This window comes from Neofelis nebulosa, chromosome 5 (assembly GCF_028018385.1).
Source record: "Neofelis nebulosa isolate mNeoNeb1 chromosome 5, mNeoNeb1.pri, whole genome shotgun sequence".
Lineage (NCBI taxonomy): Eukaryota > Metazoa > Chordata > Mammalia > Carnivora > Felidae > Neofelis > Neofelis nebulosa.
The window spans coordinates 54,056,205-54,077,875 of record NC_080786.1 but is presented as its reverse complement, the minus strand read 5'-3'; the positions used below and the strand labels follow the sequence as shown (position 1 = coordinate 54,077,875).

The following is a 21,671-nucleotide window of genomic DNA, read 5'->3' as shown; positions in this document are numbered from 1 at the left end:
CAAAAGACTTTTTCAATAGTACCCTTTTTGCTATCCACTCAAGGTAACATTAAGTAGTAACCAGTAATGGGGGCGCCTGGGTGGCGCAGTCGGTTAAGCGTCCGACTTCAGCCAGGTCACCATCTCGCGGTCCGTGAGTTCGAGCCCCGCGTCAGCCTCTGGGCTGATGGCTCGGAGCCTGGAGCCTGTTTCCGATTCTGTGTCTCCCTCTCTCTCTGCCCCTCCCCCGTTCATGCTCTGTCTCTCTCTGTCCCAAAAATAAATAAAAAATGTTGAAAAAAAAAAATTAAAAAAAAAAAAAAAAAAAAGTAGTAACCAGTAATGTTATGGCTGGATTTTTTTCTTTGGCCCCGAAAATCCAAGGGGACAGACTCCTAACTCTTTACTTATAACCAAAATGATTCTCAGTAGATATTCAATTACAACTTTTCCTTTCTTATTTAGATACTGAAAGGTCAACTTTATTTTTTAATAGGAATATCACAAGGTAGCAAGCATCCGTAAGTTTTCAAGACATAGAGCAAGTTATAAAAATTTTGCAAAATGTCTTTTCTTAAAGCTATCAACATTTTAATTTATGTTTTTACTGAAGTATAGTTGATACACAATGTTACATTAGTTTCATGTGTATAATACAGTGATTCAACAAGTCTCTACATTATGCTATGCTCACCACAAGTGTAGCTACTGTCTGTCACTGTACAACTCTATTTCAGTACCACTGACTATATTCCCTATGCTGCACCTTTCATTTCTGTGACTTATTCGTTCCATAACTGCAAGCCTGTACTCTCCACTCCCCTTTATCCATTTTGCCTATCCCCCAACCCTCCTCCCCTCTGGCAACCATCAGTTCATTCTCTGTATTTATGGGTCTGTTTCTGCTTTTTGTTTGTTTGTTTGTTCCTCTTGCTTTTTAGATTCCACATACAAGTGAAATCATGTGGTATTTGTCTTTGTCTGACGTATTTCACTTAGCATAATACCCTCTGGGTCCATCCATGTTGTCACAAGTGGCAAGGTATCATTCTTTTTTTATGGTTGAATAATCCATTGTGTGTGTGCATATGTGTGTGTGTGTGTGTGTGTGTGTGTGTGTTTAGCACCAGACCTTTATCCATTCATCTACTGATGGACATGTTGCTTCCTGCAAGGTGTCTTATGCTTGCATTAATTCCCTGTGGTAATATACATTTCTTTAAAGAATGAGATATCTTATATCTACAGCTTGTGCCATTCTCTTCCTGAGATAAGCTCCAGATGAAAGAAGTATTGTCACATGGTAAATAGCCAAGAATTTTGGTCTATGGGTGTAGGATTTTTCAAAAAAGTACCTTCATCCTTTTTTTTTTTTTTTTTTTTAATGTTGGGAAAAATGGCCATAAAAATGGCCATGCATTGTATTTTTTTTTCTCATGGACTTTATTTTATTTTATTTTTTTTGTAATTTTTTGAAAATTTAAATCCAAGTTAGTTAACATATAGTGTATTAATGATTTCAGGAATAGAATTTAATGATTCCTCACTTACATACAACACCCAGTGTTCACCCCAACAAGTGCCCTCTTTAATGCTCATCACCTGTTTAGCCCATCCTCCCACCCAACACCCCACCAGCAACCCTCAGTTTGTTCTCTGTATTTAAAGGTCTTTTATGGTTTGTCTCCTCTCTTATTTTTTCTTCCCTTCCCATATGCTCATCTATTTTGTTTCTTAAATTCCACATACAAATGAAATCATATGATATTTGTGTCTCTTTGACTGACTTATTTTGTTTAGCATAATACACTCTAGTTCCATCTGCATTGTTGCAAATGACAAGATCACATTCTTTTTGATCACCGAGTAATATTCCATTGTATATATACACCACATCTTCTTTATCCATTCATCAGTCGATGGACATTTGGGCTCTTTACATACATTGGCTATTGTCAGTAGTGCTGCTATAACATTGGAGGGCATGTGCCTGCCCCTTCAAATCAGCATTTTTGTATCCTTTGGATAAATACCTAGTGGTGCAATTGCTGATTATAGGGTAGTTCTATTTTTAATTTTTTGAGGAACCTCCATACTGTTTTCCAGAGTGGCTGCACCCGTCCATGCATTGTAGTATTAAAGATGTAAATATTGATGTCATTTGAGAGACAAAGGTAGCAACAGCTTAAATAAAATAGGCATTTCTCTAGCTCACTTTCTTAACAATGTGGGTGGAAATAGCCAAAGCGGGTTTGGTGGTTCCATGGGATTAGGGATCCAGGCTACTTTCATCTTCTTGTTCTACCCTAACATGCAGCTTCCACCTTGTGGGCCGACAGGACTGCTCTAGCTCCAGCCATCACACCTGCATTTCAACTGTTGGGAAGGGGATAAGTGGAAAGGGAGAGCATACTTCTTTCCCTCAAGGTATGACCGCAAAGTTGCATACATCATTCTATTTACATACCACTGACCAGAACTCAGTCACATAACTACACCAAGGGGGTTAAGAGGTGCCAGCTTTACCTATGCAGCCATATGACAAGCTAAAAACTCTGTTCACATGTCAGAAGATGAGACTGAAATGAAACAATTGTCCGCCCATCCCCATGTATGAACAAAGCAGAAAAAGAAAGAATGAAAGGCTGGGGAAGTTAAGAAAGAGGGTAAAAGAGAAGGGAGAGAGGAAAAGTCCAAGACTGTGTTGATTAAGACAGACTATATTTTAAGGTGTTTAATCAGTCTCTGTTGTTCAGTTGCATCTAGACTTCTGAGTTTGTTTCTTATCAACGAAATTTGCAATGCTATATAATGGACTTAAACCTCTGTGTGGCTCTTCTCGATAGATCTTAATTATTGAACTCCTTTCAAGGAATAAATATTTGTGAGTGCTTTCAGAAAACCTGAAATTGGTGTCAGACATACAGTGGAGAAAAACAACAATCAGTATCTGCCTTCAAAGAATGATATCAAAGTATGAGGTGGGGGAATAGATACTGACCAAATAATTGAACAGTGATTAATGATATAAAATGAGAAGTATAGGGAACTATACAGTAGCAGAGAGGTGATTACTCAGACTATGCTGGGGAGAGAATAATTTCTCTTATTGAATTCCTTTCTGAGTAAGATACCCAGGGAAGCCCATTAGAAGGAGAATTATTTTTCTGGATTGCATTGACCCCAAGTATGTTACAATAGAGGCTAAAGAGTCAAGCTCATTTAATTGAATCTAATGAAACAATAATGTCTTGAGTATCTACTGTGTCTGAGGTATTGGGCCAGACACTGTGGGGGCTACAAAAGAGAATAAGAGATGGTCTTGTATCTTGAGTAGCTGATGCCCTGGTGAAGGAAACAACAGTGGAACTCAGGGCAAACGTGATCCAGAGCTACAGTAGAGATGTCCACAAAACTTAAGGGGAAAGGGAGACCACTTCTACCTTGCTAAGGTCTCTGAGCCTTCAGGGAGAACATGGCATGTTAACTGAGCCTTGGCTAATGTGATTGGGTTAAAGGGTCTTTAAGGAAGACACAATTGGAAAAAAAGGCAGAAAATGAAAGGTATGTTTAAGGACTGATTGTTAGTCAAATGTAGCAGATGAGGTGAAGGCAGTCAGAGAGATATCATGTGATCCTGGGGGGCATGCATAATAGACACTTCTGGAAAGGCAGAGGGTAGATGGGGGGAGGCTTGATCATAATGCTAAGGAAGCTAACTGAGGAACCTGAGGGCAAGGAGATTAGAGAGGGTTTAAAATTGGCTAGACAGAGAATATCAAAGAGAAGAGGCATTGGTGAAGCTTTGGTGAAGAAGCATCTTTAGGCTGAGCACCTGACTGGATGTTCACAGGGGTGTGGGTGGGGAGGAGAGGCACAGGAGTGAAGAAACCACGAAAGTTTTAAAAGCCTGAGTGATTAGGAGGGTGTTGGTGACATTTAGTGGTTTAAGGAAGAAAAGGAGGAAAGAAGCAGTGTATGGACACCACTCATTGTCTACTCAACAGCCATTTCCCCGTTCTTCATAACACTTTGATTTTGTCAGATATCCAGCCCATCCTCAGCCTCTGAGGAGTGGCCTAACTGGTGCAAGCTCATCAGCTCAAGGCATCCCCCTGCTGACTGTTACTGGTCTGGGGGTAGGGAGGAGACATGGCACGAAAATTAGCCTTATCATATTGAGTGCACGTTTCATGTTTGGGAATGCATGCACTGTGTTGTGGGAAGTACACAGTGGAGCGGGAACTAAACACCCAGACTGAAAAGGGAAGCTTACGGGAATTAAAAAGTATCAAGAAGATCATCAAGACAGAAAAGCTCAGGAAATCCACCCCATCAAGTTGTTTATGAACCCCTGGGCTGACCTTTGACCTGCATATGTGTGATCCTAAACAGATTATCGGACTATGAGAACTGATCTGTGGACTGACACCATGCTGGCCCCTCACTGGTCACTGGACAGCACTCACAGGGCACAGATCTGAATAGCCCTGCAAAGACACTGACAACTGAACTCTTGTTAGAACTATGACCCACAGAAACTGGTTGGAACTTGTGGCCTGAACCCAACCAGGTTAATTGCCTGCTAAAACTAAAATATCAAAATTTCCCTTAGGATGTAAGCATGACCCCCAAGTCTCATTGCATGCATGTAGAATGTCAAAAGTACAGTCTAAAATTGTTAATCATACAAAGAACCAAGAAAATGTCAACTCACAGAAGAAAAGATAAGTAACAGATAATACTGCTGAGATGACACAGATTTTGGAATTATAACTTTAAAAAAGGGAGTATAGAGATGCTCCAAGAAGTAAAGGCAAGCAGTCTGAAATGAATGGAAAGATAGAAAGACTCAGCAAAGAAATAGAAGATATAAAAAGAACCAATGGAAATTTTAGAACTGAAAAAGACAATAACCAAAATAGAAAGCTCTCCAGATGGACTGAATAGCAGGCCTCAGATAACAGAAGAAAGAGTCAGTACATTTGAAGACAAATCAGTAGAAATTATCCAATCTGAACAACAGAGAAAAAACATTTGGAGGGGGGTAGAAAGAGCAGAGTCCTTTTCTTCCGTGGGAGAATACCAAAAGGTCTAACGTTTGTGTCATCAAGAGTCCTAGAAAGAGGATGGAAAGAGGAAACTTCAGAAAAAATATTTGAAAGAATCATGACTGAAAATTTCCCCAATTTTAAAAACAAACAACAGAGATACAGGATGAGAAGAAAGAACAAGGCTAACAAAATGTCATAAAGGACAACTGAGGATTGAAAAGGTTTTGAACATGTGAATGCCCAATACTGCCCCTTACTTACCTTGTGTGGGGAATTTTGTTTATCTTTCTAAGTCTCAGTTTCCCCATCTGTAAGATGAGTAGAAAAAGACCTACCTAAAATAAGGCTATCATGAGGACTGAACACAATAATCTAAATAAAACACTTAGCACAATTCCTAACTCACAAGAGGCACTTAATAAATAATAGCTTTTTATTTTTTGTTTTATTAAAAAACTGTTTATTTAGAGAGAGAGCAAAAGAATGCAAGCCCACAGGTGCAGTGGGGGAGGGGCAGAGAGAGAGAGAGAGAGAATCCCAAACAAGATCCATGCTGTCAGCACAGAGCCTGACTCAGGGCTCAGTTCCACAAACTGTGAGATCATGACCTGAGCTGACATCAAGAGTCGGACACTTAACCGACAGAGCCACCCAGAAGCCCCAATAATAACTTTTTATTTTTATTTTAAAAATGCTTATTTATTTACTTATTTTTGAGAGAGAAAGACGGCGGGGGGGAGGGGAGGGGAGGGGCAGAGATAGAGAATCTCAAACAGGCTCCATGCTGCCAGCACAGAGCCTGAGGCAGGGCTCAAACCCACCAGCCATGAGATCGTGACCTGAGATGATGACCTGAACTGCAACAAAGAACCAGGTGTTCAACCAACTGAGCCACCCAGGCCCCCCACCTCTACCCCCACCACCAATAATAGCTTTTTAGATAGGAAGAGAGTGGTCAGCAAAGACATCAAGGATGGTGAGGACTGAAGAGAGAACAAGAAGAGATCTCCTTGCAAGAAGGAGATCTGAGAGGATTTGGGGAGTAAGGTCCAGGGGAATATTGACATTATTAATAAAAGAGTGAAAAGAATGACTTGATATATGAGAGATATGCACACACATATAAAGATAAGTATCTGAAAATTACTAGATTTTCTATATACTAACCATAACCAGTGAGGGAACATGATGGGAAAAATACTGCATTCCCAATAGCAACAAAAGAGATGAAATATCCAGGAATAACTTAACAAGAAATATGAAAGACTTATATGAATAAATGATAAGATTTTACTACAAGATCTAAAAGAAGGCTTCAATAAATAGAACCATACCATGTGCTTGGATGGCAGGACTGAATAATATAAAGATGTCAATTCCTACCAAATTAATTTTCTGGTTATAACTCCAATCAAAATCCCAATAGGGTTATTTTTGGAATATGACAAAATCATTCTAAAGTGCATCTAGAGGACAACAGACCCTATAACTAATACGTTTTGAGGAAAAAAATAAAAAGAAGAAGAGGGGTGGTGAGGAGAGGTCAGCTTTCCCAGAAAGTAAAAGACAACAGAAAAGAATAATAATATTATCAATTTGTTTCTACTGTTAGTTTAGTGAAACAGGACAGGCCGGAAGTAGCCCACAGACACACAGAATAATGATACAGATAGCATCACAAAACAGGACGGCAGTGAAGGGTTCTCCAATGAGTGGTGCTAGATGTTGGTTGGGGGGTGGGAGGGGGGTTGGAGGAGGAAATAGAGAGAAGCTGTTTTCCTGAGTGTGTGTTTCTATGTACAGGGTCATCAATTAGGGTCACATTGCCTGCTCTCCTCCCAAGCCCTCACTTTCTCCTTTCTAGGGGAGGAGGAGGGAAATACCTGACTGATGAGTTTAGAACCAGAAACAAGAGCAGCTCAAGCCCCTCCTCCCTCATTTAGCTCAGCTGGCTGGCCCACAGAGAAGGATGCAGGTCTGCCCTCTGTTCTGGCATCTCTTAGTGAGGAAGTTCCTTCTCCGGCACTTCTGGCATTGGCTGGGGGTCTATCAGGACTTGGTCGGGAGGCAGCTTACTCCAGAGAGGAGGTGTATTAGCAGACTATTTGGGTGTTTATCTAAAAGTACATGTTCTTATCAGCTTTAAAGAAATAAGAAGACAACATCTGCCCACATTGTATCTTCATCTCTCTCTTTTTTCTTTCTAGAATTCATTTTTTTAAAATAATTTACATCCAAGTTAGTTAGCACATGGTGCAACAATGATTTCAGGAGTAGATTCCTTTAGTCCTTTACCCATTTACCCCATCCCCCCCTCCCAAACCCCTCCAGCAACCCTCTGTTTGTTCTCCATATGTAAGAATTGTATCTTCATCTATTAAGTGGTTTGTAATTCACAAGGGGGAAATGGTGTTATTTGTCCGTCCAGCTCAGACTCCAAAACTGGAACATCAGTGGTTGGTTAGTTGGGGGAAACATGTATATGAGAACACGTGCCAATATATAAAGAATAACTTTTATTAAATCTTAAACTGTTAAAAACAAACACCAGAAGACAGTATCAAATTTCTGGATCAGAGAAAACTCTTTAAGGTTAAAAGCAAATGCAAAGATCCCAAAGGCAAAGATACATAGCTCTAACAAGATTTAAAAACAGCGTGTACATATGTAAAAGGCAAAAATGAATGAAAAGGCAATCATCAGACTGGAAAATTACTTCTGCTAGATGTTACACATAATTCCTACACTAAATTTATCAAGTGCACACACAAAATGATTAAGAACATGAATACCTCTAATAGATGAATGAGAGAAAAAAAACATTCATAGGCAATTTGTAAAAAGTAAAGTACAGTTAACAAATATGTGAAAAAATGTTAAATATGATATGAATGACCAAAGAGATAGTTAAAATAAAATACCATTTTTTTTTTTGTCTATCCAGTTGGGAAATAATGATAAAATGAGAACACCTATTATTGGCGAGAGTATACTGAAATAATCACTGTGCCTAGGAACATATATCAGTACAGCTTTTCTGAAAAGAAATTTGGCAAAATTTATCATACATCTCAAAATATTTATACAGTTTGACCCCAATAAATCTAGTTATCTACCATAAGGCATTTGAAGAAATGTAAAATAAAGATTTATGTCTCTAGGTTTTTATGATAACAAAATAAATGAAAAATACATCTATGTTGAACATCAGTATAGGTTAAGTACATTATCATATAATGGAATACAATGCAGCCATTAACATTCAGCTGCAGAGAGCTTTTAAAAATCACAGAGGAACATAAAAAAAAAAAAAGCTTACAACCGTCTGTTAAAACAAAATGATTTAAAGCAGCTTGTGAGTGGATTGAAAATTCAGCAAGATTGCCTAAATTAGAAGTAGGTGAGGGAATGAGGCCAACAAGAGTAGGTACAAAATAAGAGCTGGAAAAAAAAAAAAAAACTATTGCAGAAATGGAAACAATTGCTCAAGTTTGAACATTGGCTACAGGTGGACCACAAATCTGGCTCTATACAAATTCAGAAGGAAAAGGTGCTCTGGAACATCACAGTGTGGAATTTGCTAGGGAGATAAATACAAAGATGGCTAGGTATGATTAAAGGCACATATGAGCTTCAGCAGTATGATTCTGTGGTGGATCCACTGGGCAGACTCTCAGCAGCCTGAAAATACCAGAAGCCACAGCATCAGAAGCTGAAAAAAATGAGTGTTGGCTAAATTCCAGTTTGGAAATTGACACAGTGAATGTGGGAGAAAGCCAGGATGGTAAAGGCAGGTGGAGTGCTTGTTTGAGCAATCATTTTTTCATCCAACAAAATTAATAAGTTATTGATTGATACATGCTGTGTGCCCGGCATTATTCTAGTCATTTTGGGGGTACATTCGTGAACATAACAAAGAACTCTAACTTCAGGAGTGGGGTGGATAGAGAATACAGAGTAAATAATAAAAACAGTAAGTTTGTGCGGTTAGGAACAAAAACTATGGAACAGAGTATAAGGAATTGGGAGTATGGCGTGAGGTGGGCGGGAGTGTGTGTGACCAGGCAGTGAAGGCTGGAAGGAGGTGCGGGAGTGAGTCCTGACAATCTCTGGGGCAATAAGGTCCAGGGGTGAGGCCACCCAGGCCACCAGGATCTAGAATGGGCAGTGAGGAAAGAAAGATGGCATGAGGACCTGAATGCTTAGAAGGAGAGAATAGAGAGGGTCTAGGTACAGTTCTTGAGAGAAAGAGAGAAATCGGAAGGATCTGCCAAGAGTGGGGAATTCCTGAGCTTGGAATCTTAAGAGATTCACAATCCTTATCTTAAACTAACTCGCTTTCATCACAGAATTATTTTTTTAACGTTTTTATTTATTTTGAGAGAGGGAGCACGCATGAGCAGGGGAGGAACAGAGAGACAGAGGAAGAGAGAGAATCCCAAGCGGGCTCTGCATGTTTGCACAGAGCCCGACGTGGGACTCGAACTCACAAACCAGAGATCATGATCTAAGCCGAAATCAAGAGTTGGATGCTCAACCAACTGAGCCACCCAGACCCTGTCACAGAACTATTTTAAAATTTTCCAATTACACATGTTTCCAGAGGTACAGCCCTTTCCCTGCTTTGATTTCAGAGCAAGTGGGCATAGTGAAAATTAGGATTTTATAGGAGAGAACTCTTTGATAAAAAGTTTAAAAAAAGAATTGAGTGACTCACACATTTCAAAGTGTCTTCTTTAGAGGTTTAAAAATAAAAGTAGGATTGTAGAGCACAGAATTGTACAAACAGAATGATCACAACTTGGGGCACCTGGGTGGCTCAGATGGCTAAGCACCTGACTTCAGCCCTGGTCACAATCTCACAGTTCGGTTGGTGAATTCAAGCTCCGCATGGGGCTCTCTGCTGTCGGTGCAGAGCTCACTTCAGATCCTCTGTTCCTCTCTCTGTCTGCCCCTCCCTCACTGACATGTGAGCATGTGAGTGCTCTCTCAAATAAAATAAACATTAAAAAAAAGAAAAAAGAATGATCACAACTTTATCAGAAAACAATATCGTCCACAATCATATGCTTAGAACAAAAAGGAAAGGAAGATGGAAGAAAACACCAAATTATCTACTGTGGCTGGGCTATTTTTGGGTGGTGGGACCATACCAATTCTCTTTCTGTGTTTTTTCTTGTTCTTTATACTTTTATAATGGCTGAAGAACCATTTATCTATAAGTAGATAAAGTCCTGCTGGAAAGAAAGGGAGTGCAATAAACAAAGGGCACAAAAAGATAATTAATGTAGGAAATAAAAATAGTAGGCATAGTATGAAAATATACTCAACATCACTAGTAACCAAAGAAGTGAAAGTTGAACATTTAAAAATTTATCTTTTTTGCTCATTGCATTAGCAATTAAAAATAGTTTTATAATGTGGAACTGAAAAAAAAATCAACAAAGAAATGGTTCAACAAAATTTTCTAGAACTAAAGGAAAGAGAGCCCACTGAGTGGCTGTCAACATAGATGAAAACAGACTCACATCAAGGCATAGTCTCATTAAATTTCATAACACAGGGGTCATAGATATGATCCTACAAGTTTCGAGAGAGAAAAGAAAACAGATTATGTAAAAAAGGATGATGAATCCGAACAGCTCTGGATTTTTCAACAGCGAAACTGGAAGCTAAAAGAAAGTGGAGAGATGTCCTCAAAATATCAGAAGCAAAATATTTTGCAATCAGTAATTTTATACCCACAGAGCTATCAATCAAATGAAGATAAGAAAAAGACATTTTCAGGATCTCATAAAATTACCTCTGATTCATTCCTTTTTTTTTTTTTTAAAGGAGATTACCACAAAAACTAGTACACCAAAAAAAGAGAATTGGAGAGACAAGAGACGGAAAAAGAACATCTTAGGATGATGTTAAACAAGGATCCCCAAATGACAGCTAGCTCTGATTAGAACAGGTCAGAAGTCTCCAAGAGAAAATTCTTTAGGAATATGATTTGATGCATTTCTTATGTTTCTAAACATCTTGAGAGGAATTTAGATGATTAATGGAGACTTTTTGGTTGAATCAGTAGTTAAGTATGTTCAAAATAAGTAAACTGGGGCACCTGGGTGGCTCAGTCGGTTAAGCATCCGACTTCAGCTCAGGTCATGATCCTACGGTTCATGGGTTCGAGCCCTGTGTTGGGCTCTGTGCTGACAGCTCAGAGCCTGGAGCCTGCTTCTGATTCTGTGTCTCCCTCTCTCTCTCCCCCTCTCCTCACACTCTGTCTCTCTCTGTCTCTCAAAAATAAATAAATGTAAAAAAAACAAGTAAATAGAAGTAGGCAGTTGTTAACTCTAGGGAAGACACAAAGTTGTACAAGAAAGAAACTATAACTCATAAGATAACATCTGACTCAGTCTGAATAATGTGTAAATAGTCACGAGAATGTAAACACTGAATATATCTCTGACAAAATTGTGATGTAACTACTGGGAGAATGGAGGGCTAGGAAAGGGCATGTATATGGTGGGAAAAGAAAGCAACATCCTTTTCTTCCCATAGAGGGAAGTTAGAACATAATGAGTAAGCCAGACCTCTCTTCTTCCTTTGAGCACCCTTATGTCTGGATGGGAAGTTACCAGAAAGGCAAACAGCTTGAGGATAAATGTGACCCAGTGGAGATATATAGCAGAGTAGAAATATAGAATCTTGGTCCTTGGTGATCCAGCACTGAATTAACCAATCTTGGAATCTTCTGCAATCTACTTGGTGTACAGGGACCTCAGTGAGGACACTGTGAACGTCTGTGGCTTCCACATTCAAGCACTTTACACAACTATCCCCAAAAGTTGGCACATCTTCTATACAAGATTTTCTATAACACTCTAAAAACAAAGAAAGAGTCTATGTTAATGATTAGGATACATCATTATTAAGCACCAACAGCGTGCCATGTCCTTAGGGCTACCTGAAGATTGTCAGCTCTTTTGGACCATGAATTTTACTGCCTTAGTTTTAAATCCTTACATACATAGAGTTATTGAAAGAAAAAAAAAAGACATTTAAAATAGCCCCTAATAATTGTATAGGAGTTTATACTTTTAAAGAATAATTTCAACATGTGACAAATTATTGTTCTAAAGAAATACACTACTATGTGCTATCTGCTTCAGAAATGCAGATCTAAAGAAAAGAATACGACCATTTAAATTCATTTAAATTTCTACAGGGGTTTTCAAATATATAAAATTACCAAAAAACATCGTCCTTTACATCACAGGACAAAAAGTAAGTAAGTAAAGATGAAGACAGGTGGAATTAAAAAAATCATAATCACAAGTATTGAAACTGATCTTATCAATATATTTGCTGATATTGGTAGAGATGTAAGGAAACTGACTCCATCTCTAACCACTGATCTCAAGTAACCAAAAAGGAACTCACCTATAACCAGTGACAATAGATTATCATGACTGAGTTCCCTGGATGTGGTAGATGCTATATTCAGTACTTTATGTACATCTTTTCGTTAATTTTTTTTTGCAATTATCTTAGGAAGGGTATCTTATTATTATTCCCATTTGGCTAGAGAAAAGTGGAGTTCATGAAAGCAAGAGTTGAACTCAGATATGCTTGATTACAGAACCTGAGTCCTTAATTACTGTGTTACATATTCTTTCATTAAATGTGAAGAAACTTGATATGAAATATGAGAATGCTGCTTCAACCATTTTGAATATAGTTCTATACTAAATATTCAGTGTGGGGGTATGTTGCTGTGGGTAACTGTTCTCTGATTGTGGGTACACACATCTGGTATTTCTCTCAGCTCCTGATCTCTTTTTATGCTCAGATGTACTTGACCCTAGACTGGATATACCATGTAAACACTGCTTCTACATTTGTTTGGGATTTTAGTATTCTGTTTGTAATCTTCCATTTACTCACCAAGTCGTGATGTCTGGTTTTGATCCTATGCTCCCATAGACCAAGGTGTGTGTCTGTCTCACCTGCTTGTGAGTTCCATCAGAGTCCTGAATTTTGCCAATCATTCATGTAATCTGCAAGTAAGAAAAATGAGTGAGCAGGAGGGCCTCAGTAAGGGGTGGGGTGATGATCAGACTTCACTCAGGCACAGCGCCTGGGAGCTGTCTGAACCAAGGGCTTAGGGGAGCATAGGCCCTTTGGACACCAAACACAGAATCACAGACTGAATTCTGTTATGGCTACCGTTAGCTCGCTACCCTCCAAAGATTTTTCATTTGCTTGCCAAGGAATCAGTATAAAATGGTTTGTGAACAATGTCCCAGAATGCTCCTGACAGACCCCGAAATGGAACTGGAAAGCATTAAACAGGATTGTATTGTCAATAAATGATATGTAAGAACATCAACATAAAAAGCTTTTATGTCCGTCTCAATTATTTAATCTCTGCTGGTTCAGATGCACATCTTCCCTGCCCTGGTGTTAATAAACACTGACATCTGAAGTGAAGCGAGCTGTTTCCATATCCTTTGAAAATGGAAATGGAGGTGCCAAGGGAGTGCAGAAAATAGAAATGGGGAAATGTTGTTCATCAGAATAGCCGCTGATTAAAAATGCACGGTAATACCGCCAGGGCCATGGATTTGTACAGCGGGTCTTCTGGATGATAACAGTTTGTCAGGTTGGGCCTTTTGCTCTAATGGTACATACGTTCAGCCCAGCTGCGGAGGCTGACGCTGTAGATGCTTTCTGAGGTTGGATGTCCCCTCAAGTTTCACTTTTAGGGAAGTCTTAGGAAAATGGAGACCTTAGAAAGCATCAAGTTCAAAGCTCTTGTTCTACAGAAAAGGGACTATAACCCAGAGAGAGGAGCAGCTTGCTAAGGTCAAAGTGATGGCTTACATGTGTCCAGAACAGAACTCCGTTAACTGTTGACAGTCAACTAACTGACAAGAGACATTCCCACACAATGCAGACAAGCACATGGTTTAGTTGAGAGGACAGACCCATCCTGTGAGAGACAGGTCACCTTTCTCTTAGGCACCCAAACACCTAGGGGCAGACATGCACAGCCGTGCTCTGTTATTTCTGGAGGGTGGGATCATGAGTGATTTTAATTTCCTTTTTGTCTCTTTCTTTAAAAAAAAAAGTTAATAGCATTTACATTGCTTATTTTATAGTGAGTTTGTATTGCTTTTATGCTTTAAAAATAAGATAAAATATTTAAAAAAGCATTTCCAGGTCCAGGATATGACCATGGGATGGGGTTGTTAAGATCAGAGCAATGCGTGTTGCAAGTGGGGATGGGGGTGGCATCCACAATTGAAGGGCATGTTGTGAGCTGAATTGGCTACGTAGATGTTGAAGTCACTCATGACGGTGGTGTGAGAAGGTCAGAGGGAAAGCTGGGAGTCAGGGCCAATTTCTTCAATTATTGCACCAAGGTGGGGATGTGTGTGTGCAGAAATCAAGAAGGATAGTGGGCGGCTGATCTACATGGCACGGATTTTAGTGAAAAATTATTAATAGAGTTATGCTCTGGAAGCAGCAACAAAGGCTCTAACAGGGGAGGAGAGATGTGGATGAGAGGGCCAGATTTCCACCAAGACAAGGAGATGGGGTGACTATTTTGTGAAGAGGTAGAAAGTATGGGCGAGTTTCTTTCTTTTCCTTATGAAACATAACACACATAAAAAATACATCAAAACCTAAATGTATGGTATAGTACATGATTGTAAGGCATACGTCCATGTAACCAACCAACCTGTTGCAGAAACAGATCATCAGCAGTACTCTAGAAATACTCTATTCGGTGTTCCCTCCTCCTCAAGTCCCTTTCCCTCAAACCCTGGAATTAACTACTGTAGTGACTTTTGGAGTCATATCTTCCTTTATTTCCTTTGCAGTTATTAAGTATTACTTTTTTCATTCCGCTTTTCCTTTCCACTTGTTTGGATGTTAGAGATGACTTGAGATATGACAATTTATATCCGTAATGTATCAAAGTCTAACGTAACCCTCTCAGAGGACAATAAAAACAATTAGGATTCTAATCACATTTTTATAATTCTAATTCCATTTACTCCTTTCCTAACCAATTTGCTACCATTTTGAAATATTCTAAAACTATATTTAAAAAAATTTTTTTTAATATTTATTTATTTTTTGAGAGAGAGAGAGAGAGAGACAGAGAGTGTGAGCAGGGGAGGGGAAGAGAGAGGGAGACACAGAATCCGAAGCAGGATCCAGGCTCTGAGCTGTCAGCACAAAGCCTGACATGGGGCTCAAACCCACAAACCAAGAGATCATGACTTCAGCTGAATTTGGATGCTTAACCTACTGAGACACCCAGGTGCCCATAATTCTCTATATTTTAAAATATTAAGACATCGCTATTATTTTATGCTATCAGTGTTCATTTAGCTTTATATATGCACTTTACTACTTTCTTTACTTTTCTCTCTCTTGTAGCTCAGACTTCTTATTTGCAGTCATTGTCCTCCTGTGCAAAGCATATCCTTTAGAATTTCCTCTCACGTGAACGTGATGGCAGTGGCATCTCTTGGTTTTTGTTAGTCTGGAATGTTTTTATTTCATCTTCTTTCTTTTATGATATATTTTTGGGTTGTAAAATTCAAGTGGCAAGTAATCTTTCAGCTCTTTGGAGATAGGACTACATTGTTTTCTGGTTTCCATTACTGCTGTTGAGAAATTGACAGTTTAATTGATGCTCCTCTGAAGTTAATACCTTTTTTCCTCTGGATGTTTTTAAGGTTTTATTTATCTTTGTCTCTAGTTTTCTGGACTCTCACTATAATGTGTCTACCAGTTTTAGCTATATTGCTAAATACTGTGATTCTTGAATTTTTGGATTGGCATCTTTCACCGATTCTGGACCATTTTCAGCCATTATCTTTTCAGATATTATCTTGGCTCCATAATATCTAGCTTCTTCTGACACCAACTAAATACATGTTAGACCTTCTCGTTATGTCCTCTATATTCCTTACCTTTTCTTCTGTGATTTCCATTTGTGTGTGTGTGTGTGTGTGTGTGTGTGTGTCTTCCTATGCTGCACTGTGGATAATTTTCCTGGCCCATATTTCGACTCACTAATTGTCTCTTTAGCAGCATTAAAAACCATCCACTGAATTTTTATTTGTTACTGCCTTTTTCTTTCACAGAAATTCTACTTGGTTCTTTTCCAAATATGTTATATTACTTTTATGATTTTATTTCATCTTCAAGCATGTCTTTCATAATTTTAAACACAAACATAATTATGTTATCGTCTTTATCTGGTACTTTCTATGTCTGAAGTTGTACATGTGAGTTTTTATTTATTGCTGTGGGGTTGTTAGTTATGATTGTGTGCATGTAATTGTAGTTGAAAAAAATTGTAATAACAACTCAAAGCCTACGATGGATTCTACAAAAAGAATGTTCTTTGCTTCTGCTTGGGGTCTTGGACCACTAATAATCTAGGACCATCTTATCGGATTTAAGGATTGAGGTTCCCAGGGTAAACCAGTTTAGCCTCACTCTGAGGCTGTGGTCCTTGGAAGTCTTAGCTTACATAGAACCTGCCCATGTGTCTCCTGTTAGACCCTCTGACTTGCCCAGGTTCAGGGATTGGTAAATGTTCCCTTTACCACCAGGCCATTAAAATCAAGGTTTAAACTTTTCAGAATGGACACAGGCTCTCCGTAACTTTTCTGCTTATTGAACTCACTGGGTTATCCTTTTCTCTTTAGTTTCATAATTCCTTGATGCCTTCTTAGCTCTTTGATTTTTTTCAGAAAGACTTCACTTCAGTAAATTCAGCTCTTTTTTTAGTTGTTTATAGCAGGAAGCTCTTCCAAATAACCTATGATATTATTAAAAATAAGAGGTTTGGAGGTTTCTTTACATGGAACGAGGATTCCAGAGAGAATGGTAGGAAGTTTTCTTAGAAAAAAAAATCACAGTGGAAGAAGATGAGAAGGAAGCTCTAAGGGAAACGAAATTAAGAAAATGTGATATATAAGAAACCTGGAGAGGTTTGCCTTTTGTACTATGGTTTAAGGGTATGAGGAATTATGGTATCGACTGGGCTCTAGTTTCCAGAGGGGAAAGGCAAAGACCCCAATGATATCAGCCCAATAACTGGTCAGACTTGGAGACTGGGGCTGTGGGCCCCAGCTTTGCTAGGAAAACAGCAAAACCCTGAAAATCCATTGTTCTGGTGATCCTGGAGTACTCTTCCTAGAAGGTTAAGAAGGGAACTCTTAGTTCCAAGAATGATCACCTCTTGAAAACATTAGCAGTGGTATTCAGTGGCTTGGAGCCTCTGTGACTTCATTGCAATCTGGGATATTGGCAGGAATTATGAGCATTATTCATTTCAAAAGACTAATTTCATTTTTTTATTAAAAACCTTTTTAAAAATTATTTAATTTTGAGAGAGAGAGAGAGAGCGAGCACACAAATGGGAGAGGGGGCAGAGAGAGAGGAAGGCACAGAATCCAAAGCAGGCCCCAGGCTCTGAGCTGTCAGCACAGAGCCTGACACGGAGCTTGGACTCATGAACCATGAGATCATGACTTGAGCTGAAGTTGCAGGCTTAACCGACAGCCACCCAAGTGCCCCTTAAAAGACGAATTTTAAATGGTTATAGAAGTTCGTAGTTGTAGCTCTGTTTTATAGCACATCATTTGTGGCCTCTGGGGTGAAATGTGGAAATCCAGATCAGAGGCATAGCTTTTCCGATGGGGAAATAGACCATGTTTTTAATGTTGTAAACTACAGCTGTGTTCACATATATACAGAAGAAAAGATTCCTCAAAAACACATCAAATACTGACAGGGAATTTTTAATTCTTTCTTCAGACTTTTCTTTGTTTTCTAACATTTATGCAATAAATATAAATTATTCGTATAATCAAAAAATAACAAACAAACAAAAAATAACAGTAACAAAGTGCTGTCTACGTCACAGCTGAATCAGAACAATCCACAAATTCTTTGTAATGTGGGATTAGAATGTAATTACACCATAATATTAAAATAGAATATACTGAAAAGCAAATAGTTGGGATACAGGAGAAGGTAACTTTAGTTCTCAGGTGTAGGAAATAAAGGAAATAAAGCCAAGCAGCTCACAGAGAAATGTGGCTGCTGCCTTGTCACAGAGATTCTGTTACTCTAGGACCGTTTATAGAATCCAGAAAGACCTTTGATGGCTTCCCTCACTCTCTCTGGAAGATTCTCCTGGACTGGAGCCCTGACGTTATCTCAATCAGTGTAAAAGCCTGAGAGAGAGAGGTGGTGGGGGTGTGGTGGGGGGAGCAAGAGGGAGGGAGAGAGAAAGACCAACTTGCTTCTTGATTCAACCTTGCTTTCCAGCTGTGCTTGATGGAAACATCTGTTCTTCAGGTAAAAGGTAAACCTTTTAACTATTCATGCGTCAGATCCCATTACTGCTTTTGTAACCAGTTTTTGGAAATGAAAATTTTCAAAGTCTCAGTTGGCAAGTTAGAGGATCCCACTTTGTGTCCCTCTGGCAATTCAGCGAGCGGCAGCTATGTCAGGAGCTTTGTTGTGGGAATACTTGGCTGGATCTTTGCTTTGACTTGGTTCTCTATCACCCCAACGACTCTGGAAAATCACCTCTCTTGGTCTCTGCTTCTGACATCTGGTAGCCCAGCTTCCAGCTGACTCCCAATGATTGCTGCCTTCTCCTATTCATACCCTTGTTGAGTCCCCTCCCACCCTGTACCAAGTAAATAAATAGGGACAAGTATTTTTATCTATACTGCATATGTGAGAAACAGAGTTGTTAAAATAAGTGACTTGGTTAGCTTAATGGGCTAAAGGGACAAGAATCTGGTGTCACCTAATACCAAATCCACCTTCTCGTGATGCTGTTCCTTGGAGGGAGAGGAAATGAAATGAATGAAATCAGCAGTTTTGCATTCATTCCAATGGTTGCTCACAGGGTCAAGCAGTGCCCTCACACCCAGAGGAAATGCATAAACACATATTTACCCTTTGAAATTATTTTCAGTTAAAGACATCAATAAATGATGAGGAACATCAAGAGGGATGTGTACCCCTCTTTCCTCCTCTATCTTTTTAATTAATCATTCTACCCCCTTTGCTGTTGGTTCAGAGACAGATTTGCATAATATCTTGGTTGCCATGGCTGATAACATCCTTTGTTAGTTAACTCTTAATGGAGGAGTCATGAAAAAGCCTGTAAATGACCACATGAATTATGCATAAGGAACTCAACTCAAGTCATGCATATAAAATGGGCATTAAGAACACAACTTCGACTCTCTTATTCTTTAAAAAGAGCCCCACACAGGGCTTGCTAGCCTAATCTGTAGCCTTCTTATAGCACGAAATGGAGTTTGATTTATTGGTTTGAGCTAATTTACAAAATGGAGATCACCAACCAAGAAAATCAAGTTATATAAACACAGTTGGCATCTGGTAAATGATAATACGCCTTTTACACTTTCTCTGTACCTTGTAGAACATTATGTAATATTCTGTGCACATGGTGACTCATGAAATCTCTTTCTTCTCCCACCCAGCCAAGAAGAACCAGTTTTAGACTGGTGTGTGATTTGCTGAAGAGCTTGGAAGGTACCAGAGGAGATTCATGTCGAAATCCCATCTCCTGTTCTCCAACCTTACTTTCTATGAAGACAAAACTTTGAAGACAAACTGAGTTTCCACAGGAATAATCACACAGAAGGACAGACCACTGCTAATTTATGTAGCTGGCGATGCAGGGGTGTTGCCTCCTCTCCAGCATGTCAGCCCAACTTCCTTTCAGTCTGTGCTGTCCAAGACCCAGTCTAGCTAGTTCAAACTCATCTTCTCACCAAATTCCAAGGCTATTAAAGATTCAAGGACAGGGCTCAGTTGGTTAAGCATCCAACTCTTGATTTCAGCTCAGGTCATGATCTCACCGTTCGTGAGTTCAAGCCCCATGCTGGGCTCTGCACTGACAGTGCGGAGCCTGCTTGAGATTCTCTCTCCTACCCTCTCTCTGCACCCCCATATGTTTCTAAATAAATAAATAAATAAATAGGTAGATAAATAAATAAATAAATAAATATATTTTTTAAAAGGGGTGTGGGGCAGCTGGGAGGCTCAGTCAGTTATGCATCCAGCTCTTGGTTTTGGCTCAGGTCATGATCTCACAGTTTGTGGGTTTGAGCCCCACATCAGGCTCCACGCTGGCAATGCGGAGCCTGCTTGGGATTGTCTTTCTATCCTTCTATCTCTGTCCCTCCCCTGCTCACTCTCTCTCTCTCTCTCAAAATAAATAAATAAACTTTAAAAAAAAGAAAGAAAGCCCATCGTCTTAAAAAAAAGGGGGGACGGGCGGGGGTGTTTGGTCTATTCTTTTGTCTGAAACTAACTAAACTCTCACATGACCTGTTGGAAAAGAGCATTCCTACATGGTTTGATTGAATCTTATTCGGAGAATTCAGTTTTGTTTTTCAATCACATGTAACTTAAGAACAGCTTGCTGATGCTTTCCCATGAGGGCAATGGAAAAGTTTGAGATTTGGGTCAGCTGGCATGCATGCCTAGCCCAAGCCATCTCCATCTCTCACCACGCTACTGCCATGGCCCCTGATGTGGTCTCCTTGCCTCCCCCTCTCACTCTGTACAGCTCATTTTCCATACAGCAGCTGAAACCTCCTATGGCTTCTCATCACGCTTAGACCAAAGTCCAAGCCCCTTACCCTGGCCTTCCATGATATGGACCTCCCAGCATTCCTCACTGATTTTGTACCACCTTCCTCCTGCCCACCACTTTACAGTCCTTGTTCTCTTTTGGTTTGTTGAACACATCAAATGCTTCTACCTAGGTCCTTCACCCTTATTTTTTTTTGCCTGGAATGATCCCACGACCCTGTCTTTGCCTTTCCAGATCCTTCTCATCATTTCCATTTCTTATCAAGTGTCACTTCCTCCAGAGAACCCTTCTCTGATCACCCAATCTGATTAGTAGTTCTAGCAAATTACTTTTTGTAATTTTATTTTCATCTTATAATTTCCTGATTTTCCTTGTTTATTCAATCTGTTTTATTGTTTGTCTTTCCTCTACCAAACAGTAAGCTCCAAAGGCAAGGATCTTGTATGTCTTATTCTCCTAGAATGTTGGCTGGCACAGCCAGCCTTCAGTGTTTGTTGAAGGAATGAATGAATGAATGAATGAATGTCTTCATTTTAATTTTTATTGGTCATATTAAAAAAATGTGGTTGGTTTATTTCCATTTGAGTTGATTTGGTCACTCTATCAAATCAAATCTTTTCAGTTTAAGTCAATTCATAGTTTAATAAAAATTACTACATGAGCTAGCTCAAGCTTCAGTAAGTTAGTGCACTCATGTGTACAATTCAAATTCCTGACTCAGATACCTGAAAATGTCATTTGAGTTACAGTTGTTGGTTCTGAGATTGCTTTACTTTACTTTGCTCTGGGCTCCAGCAGCCCAACACAGTCCCATGTCTTCTGTAAGCTTTCTTTGGCCCCGATGCCCCTGACTCACAGAATTGCTTTCCTTCTTGGCTCGTTCCTTTTTTATAGCACTTAGTATTTCAGTCACTCATCAGGCCTTGGGCAGAGGTGGCTGTTAGATAGTCTGTGCTCTATGGGGT

General features: G+C 39.4%; 1 long non-coding RNA gene across 1 annotated transcript; it reads left to right on the top strand.

Annotated features, from left to right (window-relative positions):
- Positions 1–1,411: 1,411 nt before the first annotated feature.
- On the top strand, positions 1,412–20,316 carry LOC131512098 (uncharacterized). The gene is made up of 2 exons (XR_009261959.1): positions 1,412–2,406; positions 19,586–20,316. It is a non-coding gene; the product is annotated as an uncharacterized LOC131512098 (long non-coding RNA).
- Positions 20,317–21,671: the final 1,355 nt, after the last annotated feature.